General features: G+C 40.9%; 1 non-coding gene across 1 annotated transcript; it reads left to right on the top strand.

Annotated features, from left to right (window-relative positions):
- The first annotated feature begins 4413 nt into the window (after positions 1–4413).
- On the top strand, positions 4414–4486 carry TRNAF-GAA (transfer RNA phenylalanine (anticodon GAA)). Its single transcript has one exon. It is a non-coding gene; the product is annotated as a tRNA-Phe (tRNA).
- The last annotated feature ends 8125 nt before the right edge of the window (positions 4487–12611 follow it).

Below are 12611 nucleotides of genomic sequence, written 5' to 3'. Positions count from 1 at the left end.
CCAGCTACTCGCGGAGGCACCGTGCGCTCCATGCATGTGTGTGGAAGTGCCGAAGAGCTCAAATACAGGTAAGGAGCTTGGGCGTGCGGGTGGGCCCTCCGGAGCAGTACCTGGTGCTCCGGGCAGGCACCGGTACACACATACCGGTGTGTACCGCCTACAACCCGCCACTGCAGTATTCCAGTGTATACTAATTACTAAAAATAATCACAAGATACAAACAAAAAAAACCATCCTCATTAAGCATTACATTCATCCAAGTGCCTGTTTAAAAATATTAAACATTAAAGGGTTTCCTGAAAACAGGAGATCTGGGACCATGTTCTTCCTTTTGCCCATGTTCCCTTTAATTTGATGAGGGCAAGATCTTAAGTAGACTCTCTAGTTCAGTGTTTTTCAACCACTGTGCCGCGGCACACTAGTGTACACATAGTGTAAGGTGTGCCGTGGGAGAATTACTTTATATATAGTCAATATAGGCACAGAGTTAAATTTTTTAAACATTTTCTAATGGTGGTGTGCCTCGTGATTTTTTTCATGAAAAAAGTGTGCCTTTGCACAAAAAAGGTTAAAAAACACTGCTCTAGTTGACCTGAACGGAAGGATAGAGTCTATGGATGAGAAAGTGTCACACCACCCTCAAGAATTGATAACCATATAATTAGTGGTAGCAATTGAATGTACTATATAGCAATAACACCCTTTCCAGAATTGCTTGAAAAGCATACACTATTTTCTCCACAGCATGTTCATGGTCAAAACAAAATTATGAGTGGAATTTAGAAACAGTTCGAAACTAACTCTCCTATAGAAAAAATAAATAAAAATTCTATCTGCTCTTAGAATTGTACTTACCGGTAACATATCTATTGTAGACTTTCTGCTGTGTGGACTGTTGCCTCTCGGGGTGATCAGAGTTGGGAGCCCTGTAGATGTTATTTCATCTATTCAAGTAATTTATATGACAGCCAATCTCGCAACAGTGACTAAATGGTTTCCAATAATTAAAATAGCTGCAAGAAGTAACCTGTGAAGACTGTAAAAACTGTAGCAGGAGAATACTCCCTAAACACTTGGCTCAAATGCCAATTGGATTCTCTTCCATCATCCCCAGCCAGTAGCATCAATGATAGGTATATCCGTTCAGTATGTCATCTGAATTTTCATAATTACAAAGTTAAATTCAAGCCCTCAATCAATGGCTTAAATTAAGTTAGATACATCGAAACCCAAGTAAAAAATCAGCATATCAACTGCTTCCATTAATCATTTTCATTTTAGGGGGGAAAAAACGTAGCCAAGCTGAAATGGAAAATGATTAATGGAAGCAGTTGATATGCTGATTTTTTATTTGGGTTTCGATGTATCTAACTTAATGCTGGTACTTGGCTGAGTAACTTGATAGCTGAAATTGCTCAAATAATGATACAGTATAGTACTTTGCCAGTTTGATGTGTACATTTCTCCTTTAAAAAAAAATCTGGTTGTGAGTGAAATCCAATGGAACTGAATCCAGCGTCCCATAATCCAATGAATCATGGGGGAAAGTTTTTAAAAATAAATGATGTTAATGTAATGTTGAACTATGTACTAAAATTCTGGAATTTTTATCAGGAATTATGTTGTATTAGGCTGGGTTGAAGGCTTATTGAGAAATTGGAAATATAATATTCCAGATGTCAAGAAATGGTTTTTGGAACTATGTTTGATTTTAAAAAGGAAATATTTTCTTCTAATGGAAGGATGCAGTTATACACGTATTAGTAAAAGAGTAAGCAAGCAGAGATTGTCATATCACACAATATTTTGTAGAGATATTACAGTAATGTATTCCTTAGTAAACCAGGCAACTGTTGGTAAGTATAAAATTATATAGTAGATTTTGATCCTAATTTATATTGATAGTTGGTTTCTTTTTTTAAAAAAAAGATGACTTTGTTTTGTGTGTGTGTGTGTATTGATAGATAGATGATAGATAGAAAGATAGTAATGAAAGTAATATTATACTATACTGTACTGTACTATATTAAAACCAATACCCATACCATAGCATACCATACCAGAGTATAGTATTATATATCATATCATATCATATATCATATCATATTATTATAAAGATTACTTTCATTATTCTTTACGGCCAGCAGTGGTCAAGATTACCTAGAGTAGAATTTCTCAACTTCAGCATCTTTAAACTGAGCCTTTCTATTAAGCCCTGGTCGGGAATTCTGGGAGTTGTAGTCCACTCTGTTTAAAGTTGCTGAGTTCAGAAACTACTCTAAGCCAGGGGTCTCCAACTTTGGCAACTTTAAGACTTGTGGACTTCAATTCCCAGAATTCCTTTGCTCTCAGCTTTGCTGGCTGAGGAATTCTGGGAGTTGAAGTTCACAAGTCTTAAAGTTGCCAAAGTTGGAGACCCCTGCTCTAGGCAATCTTGACAACTGCTGCTTGTAAAAAAAAAATGACAATGAAAATAATGTAATATCTGTAGTGAGCCCTCACCAAACAGTTGGATTATTTACCCTAGAGACCGAGGGGCTCCGAGAGGCAGGCTGTTGAAGAGAAGGGTTGATGATGATCGACGGGGGCACAGATTTCTCGCTCTCTGCCAAGAGAATCTTGCTAGGAACGCGGCAGAGACGGAGCAAGGACGGGGCGGAGAAGCGCCCTCTGGACGTGGGCAGGGGTAGCGCAGCCGATTTCACGCACCGAGATTAAGGTGAAAAAGCAGCTTATTTTGCTCAAAAGAACATTTTCCATCGCTCCTATATGACCCTTACCTGCACAATAACGCAGCTGCTCGGTTCCATTGCAACTTGCACTGATGTTTTAACTGAAGACTTCCTAGTGATAGATGTTTATGGAGATTCATCCAAGTCATGGTTGTCCCAAAGGTATTTTTTCAAGAGGCAACTGGACTTTCTGGTTCTTTGAAGACTTTATGAAAAAGGTAAATGAAAAGGAAGGTCCTCTTTTTGGATTGGTGTTTGTAGATCCATCTGCTAAATTCTTCATTATTGATCTAATAAGGTGTTCACCTGTTGAAAGAAATGTCCTTCTGGGTTCAGCTCCAAGTGGGGAAGAAGACACTGGAGACATGGAGGCTGCTTGGAAAGATGGTTTATTGTTGGACAGGGCCACATCGCTTGAGCCCTGAACAGAAAAGGGGATCACATGCTTCAATGTTGATGGAGAAGAAGAGAAGGGCTGAGGAAGGGGCTTGCTAGGCTTTTATACCCTGTTCAGTCCCACCTCTCTGTTTCCTGTTCCTGTGTAAGAAATGTATTCTGACTGGTTGTCAGACTCCCATGGTGCCATGCAGGGGGCTACTAGGCTGTGATGAGTTCTCGGTTGCCTTGTGGTCAGTTGAGTAATATCCCTTCCCCCTACAGCTGCAGTGAGGAGAAGTCTTTATTATGTAAAGTGGGCTGGCCTTGCCATCTTAATGGCCCATTAGCTGGGGATGGGCAGAAAGCTATAGGCAACTATTCTGTCTTTTGAAACATGTTTCTTTTCACATCCAGAGAAATATTCTGCCTTTTCAATATTTCCTAGGATATTTCATTTTCCTGGGAGAGGGCTGGATGATAACTTCCCACACACCCATTAAAGCTGGGCCTCTGAGCATTTGGAGGCAGCATATGGAAAACAATCAGCTTTATAGTCTTTTATAAAGGAAAACGGACAGAGTGCCTTTGTTATAAAAGGATGCTACATTGCACAATATTTCCCAATACATTTCACCTTATGCATTTAAGGAGAAAAGGGGCATCTAAACTAAATATATATGTGAAGTCCCAGAAGTGCTTTTTCAGGAGGCAACTGGACTTTGCTTTTTTCTTTCTTTCTTTTGAAGACGTTTTGCTTCTCATCCAAGAAGCTTCTTCAGCTCTGACAGGATAATGGGGAATGGAACTATCCTGTCAGAGCTGAAGAAGCTTCTTGGATGAGAAGCGAAACGTCTTTAAAGAACAACCAGAAAGTCCAGTCGAAAAAGCAGCTTTGGGATTCCTCGTGGTGCAATTCAAATAGCTAGAACTGCTCTCCGGTGGTTATAGTTATATATCAGTGTCAATTAGCTTAGCAGTAAGGGCTAAGCTGTGAGATTTGCACACGGATCTGAATATCTGATTATTCTAGTTGAAAGAACGTGTGTTTTACAAATAGCCCGTGCCTTGGTAAGTATTGGAAAACCAGCCTCGGAAAAAAACAAAGCAAAACCCGGAGTGATTTGCACCTGTTGGCATGCAAATTATTATCAGCAGAAGAACCAGCCAATTAAGGAGAACTACTTTCAAGCAGCCTATACCAGATCTTTCCGCTATTTTAAATACAACGCAGAGATCAGCAAAATCGGCAGAAAAGAATCAATCAAGTTTTTTCTACTTCGTCTGGAAGAGAAGTTGACCAACTGCCGAAATAGCTCAGTTGGGAGAGCGTTAGACTGAAGATCTAAAGGTCCCTGGTTCGATCCCGGGTTTCGGCAAGTGCTTTTTTCTTCTTCTTCTTTGCTATAAAATAAGAATGTTTCTTCCCAACCTCAACCCGGTTGCAGAACGGTCTCGTGTAAAATCCCGTTATAGGAGGAATACACGTGAAAGGGATTATTGCTGCTCTTTTCCACAAGGTTTTTAATAGGAGGAAGGAAAAAGGACGCTGCAGATGGAAGGAGGAAATGAGTGAGGGGGAAGAGAGAGAGAAAGAGAGAGAGAGAAAGGAAGCAGAGCTGCCTTTGAAAATACTTCGGGAGGCTTATCTTGATTTCTGAAATGACAGCAGGAGAAATTATAGGCCATTAGTTCATTTTTCTGCCTTTCTCACGATCCCCTGTTCACGTGAAGTCTTGCATTGGAGACTTCGTGTTTTGGTTCAAAAGCAGGACTTGCTTCCATTGTTGGCTAAGTTTCTGGAGCCGCCAGTTTGGCCTGGAGCTGAGAAGAGCTTGATCTCTGAATCTGAGATATAGACACTTATACATTTCCAAGTCTGAGGGCTTCTTTGCCCTCACCCAAGAATATAAAATCACCAACTAATTCAGGCAAAGCAAAAAGCATTTATTGGTGGGTGGGGATCAAATAAATTTATGTGTTACAGGGAAAAAAATGATACCTTCAATATGTGTGATGTGTCAGAAAGCAAATGATCCCATAATAAAAGGCATGGATTACATGTGACACTTGAACAAGAGAAAAACTTTGATTCTATTTAACCCTTGGGGCCAGATAGAATCCACAAATACAGGTGTCTCGATTTTCTTTCAATGATATTGTTCTGACCGAGATTCCCGAAGAGCCTGCAGCAAACTCCTTGTCCTGACAAAAAAAACCTTTTATTAATTTGCTGGGAATTCTGCTCATTCACATCCAGTAAAGTCTTTCAAGGGAGGATTTACAGTCACAGACCTTATCTGACTTAGAGAGCTGCCAGGCTGATATTTGCAAAGCTTGGCAAGGCGTCTCTCGGAGAGTCATGAACCAATTAAGCAAACTAATTGTCTCCTGCAAACTCCACTCCCCTTTCACCATTCATTGTCCATCTGTGGCCTTACTCCCAAGTTGACCCCTGTTCTTTAGCTGTTCCCTTCGTCTGGCAATTCTGCGCATGCATACACTGGGAACAGGCTCCAGCTGCTCGTCTGCCTCACTGATGTCTGACTCTGAGGCAGCTGATAACTGGCATACGGCTCTGCCCCCCTCTCTGCCTCTGATGCAGAGCCCTCAACTCCAGGACTGGCCGATGTTCCTCCCCAACCTCTTCACTGTCCGAATGTGCGGTCAGCTCCGCAGGGTGCTGGCAGGCCACAAAAGCCTTGTTTTGGCAGATGGCCCATCATAACAATTGTTGCAGTCCTACCCAAGTGCTCATGAACCAGCTGGATCACAACCCTGGACCTTCCTCCCTTTTATATCTTTCAGCATTAGAAAGAGAGTGGAATGCCACTTCAGAAGACCTCCCACCAAATGCATTTGCATCTCTACTATCCTGCTGTGGCTCGTCGGATTCATTTGTAGTTACAACAGTTTGTTTAGTGGCCATTCAAAGTTACAACGACATTGAAAAAAATGACTTATGACTGTTTTTCACACTTAGGACGGTTGCAGCATCTCCATGGTCACGTGATACAGAAATCTTAGCCCCCCCAGAGAGGGCCCGCAATCTGGGAGTCCTCCTGGATATGTGGCTTAGTTTAGAAGAACACCTGACGGCCATGACCGGGGGGGGGGTTTACCAGGTTCTCCTGGTACGCCAGTTGCGCCCCTTCCTGGATCGGGATGCCCTGTGCACAGTCACTCACGCCCTCGTCCTTTCTCGCCTGGACTACTGTAACGCTCTCTACATGGAGCTGCCCTTGAAGAGCACCCGGAAGCTTCAACTGATTCAGAATGCGGCCACGCGGGTTGTCATGGGGTACCTAGGTTCTCCCATATTACACCCCTTTTAGGCGGCCTGCACTGGTTGCTGGTTGTTTTCCGGGTGCGATTCAAGGTGTTAATTATGATCTTTAAAGCTCTCCATGGCTTAAGCCCAGGGTACCTGCGAGACCACCTACTGCTACCGGTAGCCTCCCACCATCCAGTACGATCCCACAGAGTTGGCCTCCTCAGGGTGCCGTCGGCCAGGCAGTGTAGGCTGGCGACTCCCGGGGGAAAGCCTTCTCTGTGGGAGCACCTTCCCTTTGGAATGAGCTGCCCCCGGAGCGTCACATAATTCCCGACCTCCGGTCCTTGCAGTGCACCCTAAAAAGTTGACTTTTTAGCAAGCCGCTCTGGCCTGAATAAAATTAATTATTAATTTTAATTGTTAATTTTTAATCTAATTTCTAAATCTCATTGTAAATGTCTATTGGGTTTTTCGGATATTTTATTTAATCTTTCTTTTAACTTCTGTAATATGTGTTTTTATGTTGTACGCCGCCCTGAGTCTTTTGGGAGAACGGCGGCATATAAGTCCAATAAACCTCAACTGTATGTATAAGTCCAATAAACACATTCAAGCACTTGGCAAAACAGGTTCATATTTATGACCATTGTAGTGTCCCGGGGTCATGTGATCCCCCCTTTGTGACCTTCTTGCAAGCAAAGGCAATGGGGAATCCAAGTTCAGTTAACAACCATGTTACGAAATTAACAAATACAATGATTCACTTAATAACTGTGGCAAGAAAAGTTGTAAATTGGTGCAAACTCACTTAACAAATGTTTCACTTAGCAACATAAATTTTGGGCTCAATTATGGTTGTAACTCGAGGACTACCTGTACTTGCATTCTATTTCTTGAAGGTCTGTTACTTTAGAAAGGGACAAATGATCCTTTTATCTGTGCCAGAGGGCTAACCCTTTTCCAGCTGTGGATTTCAACTCTCCTCTTGTCCGCCCGCCATGATGAAAGTGTAAAAAATTAAATAAAAAAGCAACTTACTTAGGCAAGGCTGCAAGGCATGATTTGCTGCTCCCAGATCAGGAGGCGGGAGACTCACGTGCCTCCTTTGCATATGGAATTTTTCACCTTTTAACCCTTGCTTAACTCTTAAAAGGCGAAAAATTCCTTATGCAAAGGAGGCCCATAGTTCTCTCGTCTCCCCCTACAGTTAGCACTAAGCAGACTCAGAGTCACTGTCACTTGGAGTATGGCAGCAACTACCTTGGCCTTTTTAATTATTTTAAAAATTATTTCCTTTTCCTCATGAGACTGGTGAGGCCCCGCCTCCCCCGCCTCCCCTGCCTCCAGTGACTGCACGTCCCTGGTTCATGCACACCACCTTCTGCGCATGCACAGTGCTCGCGCATTATGTCGGGGCAGGTGGGCAGAGCCTCCTGCAGCCGCCGCTACCAGTTCATCATAAATTGACCCCTGTCTCTAAAGAGAACCGGCTAAATACCACCTCTGGTTAGATCCAGTGGTGTGCTAGAGCCAACATATCAGCGGAAATGAGAGGCGATTCTCAAATTTTCTGGGATTTTGTTGTGCCAGTTGAGAGCGGAGCTCAACCACAATGGCAATTTCATTGGGCTAATCAGCTGTGTTCTGTGACTACTACTGGCATGGTGAACCAGTCGCAGTAAAACTAGCAGAGCCAGTTTTTATACATTTATTAGCACATCACCTGCAAGATCTCTTGAGTAGTGTGGCGGCCTAGAGGTGGAGGTCTCGCCTCATAATCAGGAGGCTGAGAGTTTGATCCTAGGTAGAGGCAGATAGTTCTCTTTCTGGGCACAAGAATATGTTTGCTGAATATTAACTCCACATTGGTGACAGGAAGGGCATTCATCCAGTAAACACTAAGCTCCATTCAGTTGCTCAGACTCCACCCTGCAAGGGATTATGAGGTTCATTAAAAGATGATGATGATCATTGGCAAGATCTCATGGAGTAACTCTTCGATCCATGTTGATAGCAGATACTATGAACCAGAAGAATAGTGGATTCTACTTTGGGAGGGAGTTATTAATTATTTTAATATATATTTAAAATATTTGCTTCAGACAATTTACTGGAATTTTGTTCAGGCAAAAATTCCGGCTGTGGGAATATTTTTCCTAAACCGTTATTGGCTCAAGCAGTGGAGTCAAGTGACTTGTGCAAGATCAGATTCTTCAGCTCCCTCGAAGTGTCAGCAATTTGAGACCAAGTGAGTTATAGCAAGTGGCCTCAGGAGATGTGTGATCTCTCCCATCACGTTTGAAAATTTCATTTTGAATGAGCATACGCTGAGAATATGCCATGTGATTTGGGAGGATGATGTATAAGAGCCAAGGTGGCGCAGTGGTTAAATGCAGCACTGCAGGCTACTGCTAGATCAGCAGTTCAGCGGTTCAAATCTCACCGGCTCAGGGTTGACTCAGCCTTCCATCCTTCCGAGGTGGGTAAAATGAGGACTCAGATTGTTGGGGGCAATATGCTGACTCTCTGTAAACCGCTTAGAGAGGCCTGAAAGGCCTATGAAGCGGTATATAAGTCTACTGCTATTGCTATTGCTATATAAATAAACATTCCTGGAAAGCTGCATCAGGGACTATGGACCACCTCATTAAGCATCATAAGGTTCCAATATATACACTGATTTCCTGTGACTAGGTTGCCTTCCTTGTTTCATGAAAAGCTTCTTTAAAATAATAATAAAAACACCAATAAGATCCAAACAATCTTGAGTAGAGAAAAAGAAGAAGACATACTGAGTTTTTCTTGACCTACGAGGTCTGAGGATTCTGAAACATGAACCTAAAATTTAGCCTTAGCCATGAAAGCCAGTGAGTAGAGTAGAATAACAGAGTTGGAAGGAACCTTAGAGGTCTTCTAGTCCAACCCCCTGCTCATGCAGGAAACCCTACACCACTTCAGAAAAATGGTTATCCAGCATTTTCTTTAAAACGTCCAGTGTTGGAGCATTCACAACTTCCTCCGGAAGTTATGATATTGTTCTGTCAGGAAATTTCTCCTTAGTTCTAGATTGTTTGATTAGTTTCCACCCATAGCTTCTTGTCCTACCCTCAGGTTCTTTAAAGAATAGCTTGACTCTCTCTTCTTTGTAGCAACCCCTGAGATATTGAACCACTGCTATCCTATCACCTCTAGTACTTCTTTTAAATAAACTGGACAACCGTTCTTTATACGTTTTAGCCTCCAGCCCCTTAATCATGTTTGTTGCTCTTCTCTGCACTCTTTCTAGAATCTCCACATCTTTTTAAAATCATGGACACCAACACTGGATGCAGTATTCCAAGTGTGGCCATACCAAGGCCTTATAAAATGGTATTAATGCTTCACATGTTAAGGTGTGTTCAGGTTATCGTTGTGAGAAAAATAGGAGAAAGGTGTGTTCACTGCCTTGAGTTGCTTGTAAAAGTAATAAAGGTGGGATATAAATAAACAAATAAAAATCAATAAAACAAAATTTGAGTTATTGCTGATCCAGAGAAGCTTAACATCATAACAATAGTCAAGCAACAACTCCTGCAGTGTACAGCTTGTTTGAGACCTGATTTATTGGGTGGGAGAGGTGATGTGGTATATCAATGAACGTTGAAGCAGATATCGTTTGAAAACCACTGATAATGGGAGTTGTATTTCACAGAAGCGTTTCTCAACTTTGGTAAATTTTAGACGTGTGGACTTCAACTCCCAGAATCCCACAGCCAAAATTCTAGTGGATGGGGGGAACTTGGGAAGTCTGGCTCTAAGAATGGCTCTGTGAAGCTTAAACCTAAGAAAAAGTTAGAAGCATTTATTTAGTGCCAAAAAAAATATTGACATGTTCTAAAACTAAAGACACGGTGGCTCAGTTACTAAGATACTGAGTTAGTCGATCGAAAGATAGGCAGTTCAAATCTCTGCAGAGTGCAAAACCTTTTAAAAAAAAATTTGCTTCTTCAAAATCTTGGTGCGTCTTATACTCCGGTGCATCTTATACTCCGAAAAATATGATACCCCAAATGAGCTAACTTACAGAATGTGACCAAAATCCTGAACCTGTGGGATTGAAATTTGACAAGGTTTATACAACATTTTACAATAAAAAATGATCATAAAGCATTTTATGACATCATATAAATGTCATAAGATTTTTCTTGAGGTCAGCCATGGCTATATATGCCATATGTTACATCAACTGAGGAGAAGTCAAGATGGTGGCACATTAGCAGCTTCTGAAATAAGCTCCTGATTTGCAACTCAAAGTTTTGCCCTCAAAGCTTCTGGCTTAACTCAACGTCCCCAAAAGGCCAGCCAAGAACAAAAACAGAACCAAGACCAGCGCCAGCAATGTTACTGGAACCCATAAATCTAACAAGGCAGAAAAAAAGAGATGAGGATCGACTCTTATCTTCCTACCACAGAGGCAGTTATATGAACTGTGATATAAAATTCAACTTTGGCTGCTTTGAAGGCAGATACATCTCTGAATTTTAAATAATTTTCCAAGTACATTAGAAGCTCTGCCATTACTGAAGCCATTGAGGAATCCAGTAAGAGCATATCTCTGAAAAAAATAATCCAAACATCAGCAGACGCTTGATGTTTGCATCAACAGATGTTTGATGCTGCCACATTGCTATATGTGTATGTATATGTGTATGTGTGTCTGTTCAGCTATCTTTCAAACTTTATTTTAAACACCATACAGACCAGGGGTGGGTTTCAACCGGTTCGCGGTGATCCCCGCGAACTGGTTGGTCGGAAGTAAGTAACTTCCGGGAACGGGCCACCCGCCCGCCCGCGCTCCTTACCAGTCTTTGAAGGTTTCTGTGCTTCCACGCAGGCGCATGGCACATACAGCGCCTGCACGATTCTCCGCGAGCAGCTGGAGCATCACGCAGGCGCTAAGACGCATGCGTGAACTGCGCGCGTGCACGAGGATTAGCAACCCACCCCTGATACAGACTAATACAAAGTAAAATAGAGTGAAAAAGGAAAAAAAGAGAAACTAAAAGAAAAAAACCCTAAAAGTATGAAAAAAATCTAGCAGATACAGTAAAGAAAGAAAGAAAGAAAGAAAGAGAAAAAGATATAATTCCAATCTTTACAGCAGTTATAAATACTATCATAAATTGACCCCTGTCTCTAAAGTCACATCTTGATTCTCTTTCTAATCATCAAATCATAAATAAATTTACAGCAGTTATAAATACTATCATAAATTGACCCCTGTCTCTAAAGTCACATCTTGATTCTCTTTCTAATCATCAAATCATAAATAATATTGCTTTTTTTTCTTTGTACGTAAAAAGTCCATAAGGGGTTTCCAGTTGCTGCCATCTTGATTTTTTGACTGCTTCTATGGATGCCATGAAATATTTTTTGTCTATTTCACACTACATATAATCAGGAAAACTTATTCATTTTCTCTAAACCACAGAAGAGTGAAAGGGAATATTTAAAATTTCTTGCATATGGATACACTTGATTTTCCAGTGATAAGTACAATTTACTAGCCTCTTAGTGAAGACCTCTGTCTTTGTTGGGACACGACTGAAGATGTAACACTCTTGGTATTATAGCTAGAAAACAGATGACATAAAATGTCATTTGAATATACTCTGACTTCATCTTAAATTCATGACTGCCTATCTTTTAAGTATACATGGATGTTATAAAACAGTAGGATGGTTTTAGGATCCTTGCAGGGGCATTATCATTGTAATTATTGATCTTATTCATTTATTTCTCAACTGCTTTTTCTTTTAGGGCTGTCCAGCAAGGTTTACAATAAAGCAATAAAAATAATCTCAAATTGATTCATCATAATAAATCTAAGAGTATTTTAAAACAGAAAATGCATAGCAATTGTTTTTAAAAACTACCATAATGCAAACTGACAGGCAATCTGGTATTCTTTTCATCCCCAGATGAAAATTTTAAACACGATACAGACTAATACAAAGGAAAATAGAGTGAAAAAGGAAAAAAAGAAAAACTAAAAGGAAAAAAACCCTAAAAATATAAAAAATCTAGTAGAGACAATAAATAAGAAAGAAAGAAAGAAAGAAAGAAAGAAAGAAAGAAAGAAAGAAAGAAAGAAAGAAAGAGAAGATAAACTTTACAGCAGTTATAATACAATCATAAATTGGCCCCTGTCTCTATAGTCACATCTTGACTCACTTTCTAATTATCAAATC

Source organism: Thamnophis sirtalis, unplaced genomic scaffold (genome assembly GCF_051295495.1).
Source record: "Thamnophis sirtalis isolate CommonGarterSnake01/CBP01778 unplaced genomic scaffold, rThaSir2_p1.2 scaffold_12, whole genome shotgun sequence".
In the NCBI taxonomy this organism is placed as follows: Eukaryota; Metazoa; Chordata; class Lepidosauria; order Squamata; family Natricidae; genus Thamnophis; species Thamnophis sirtalis.
Note: the sequence above shows the minus strand (reverse complement) of the source record. Positions and strands in the feature narration are given on the sequence as shown.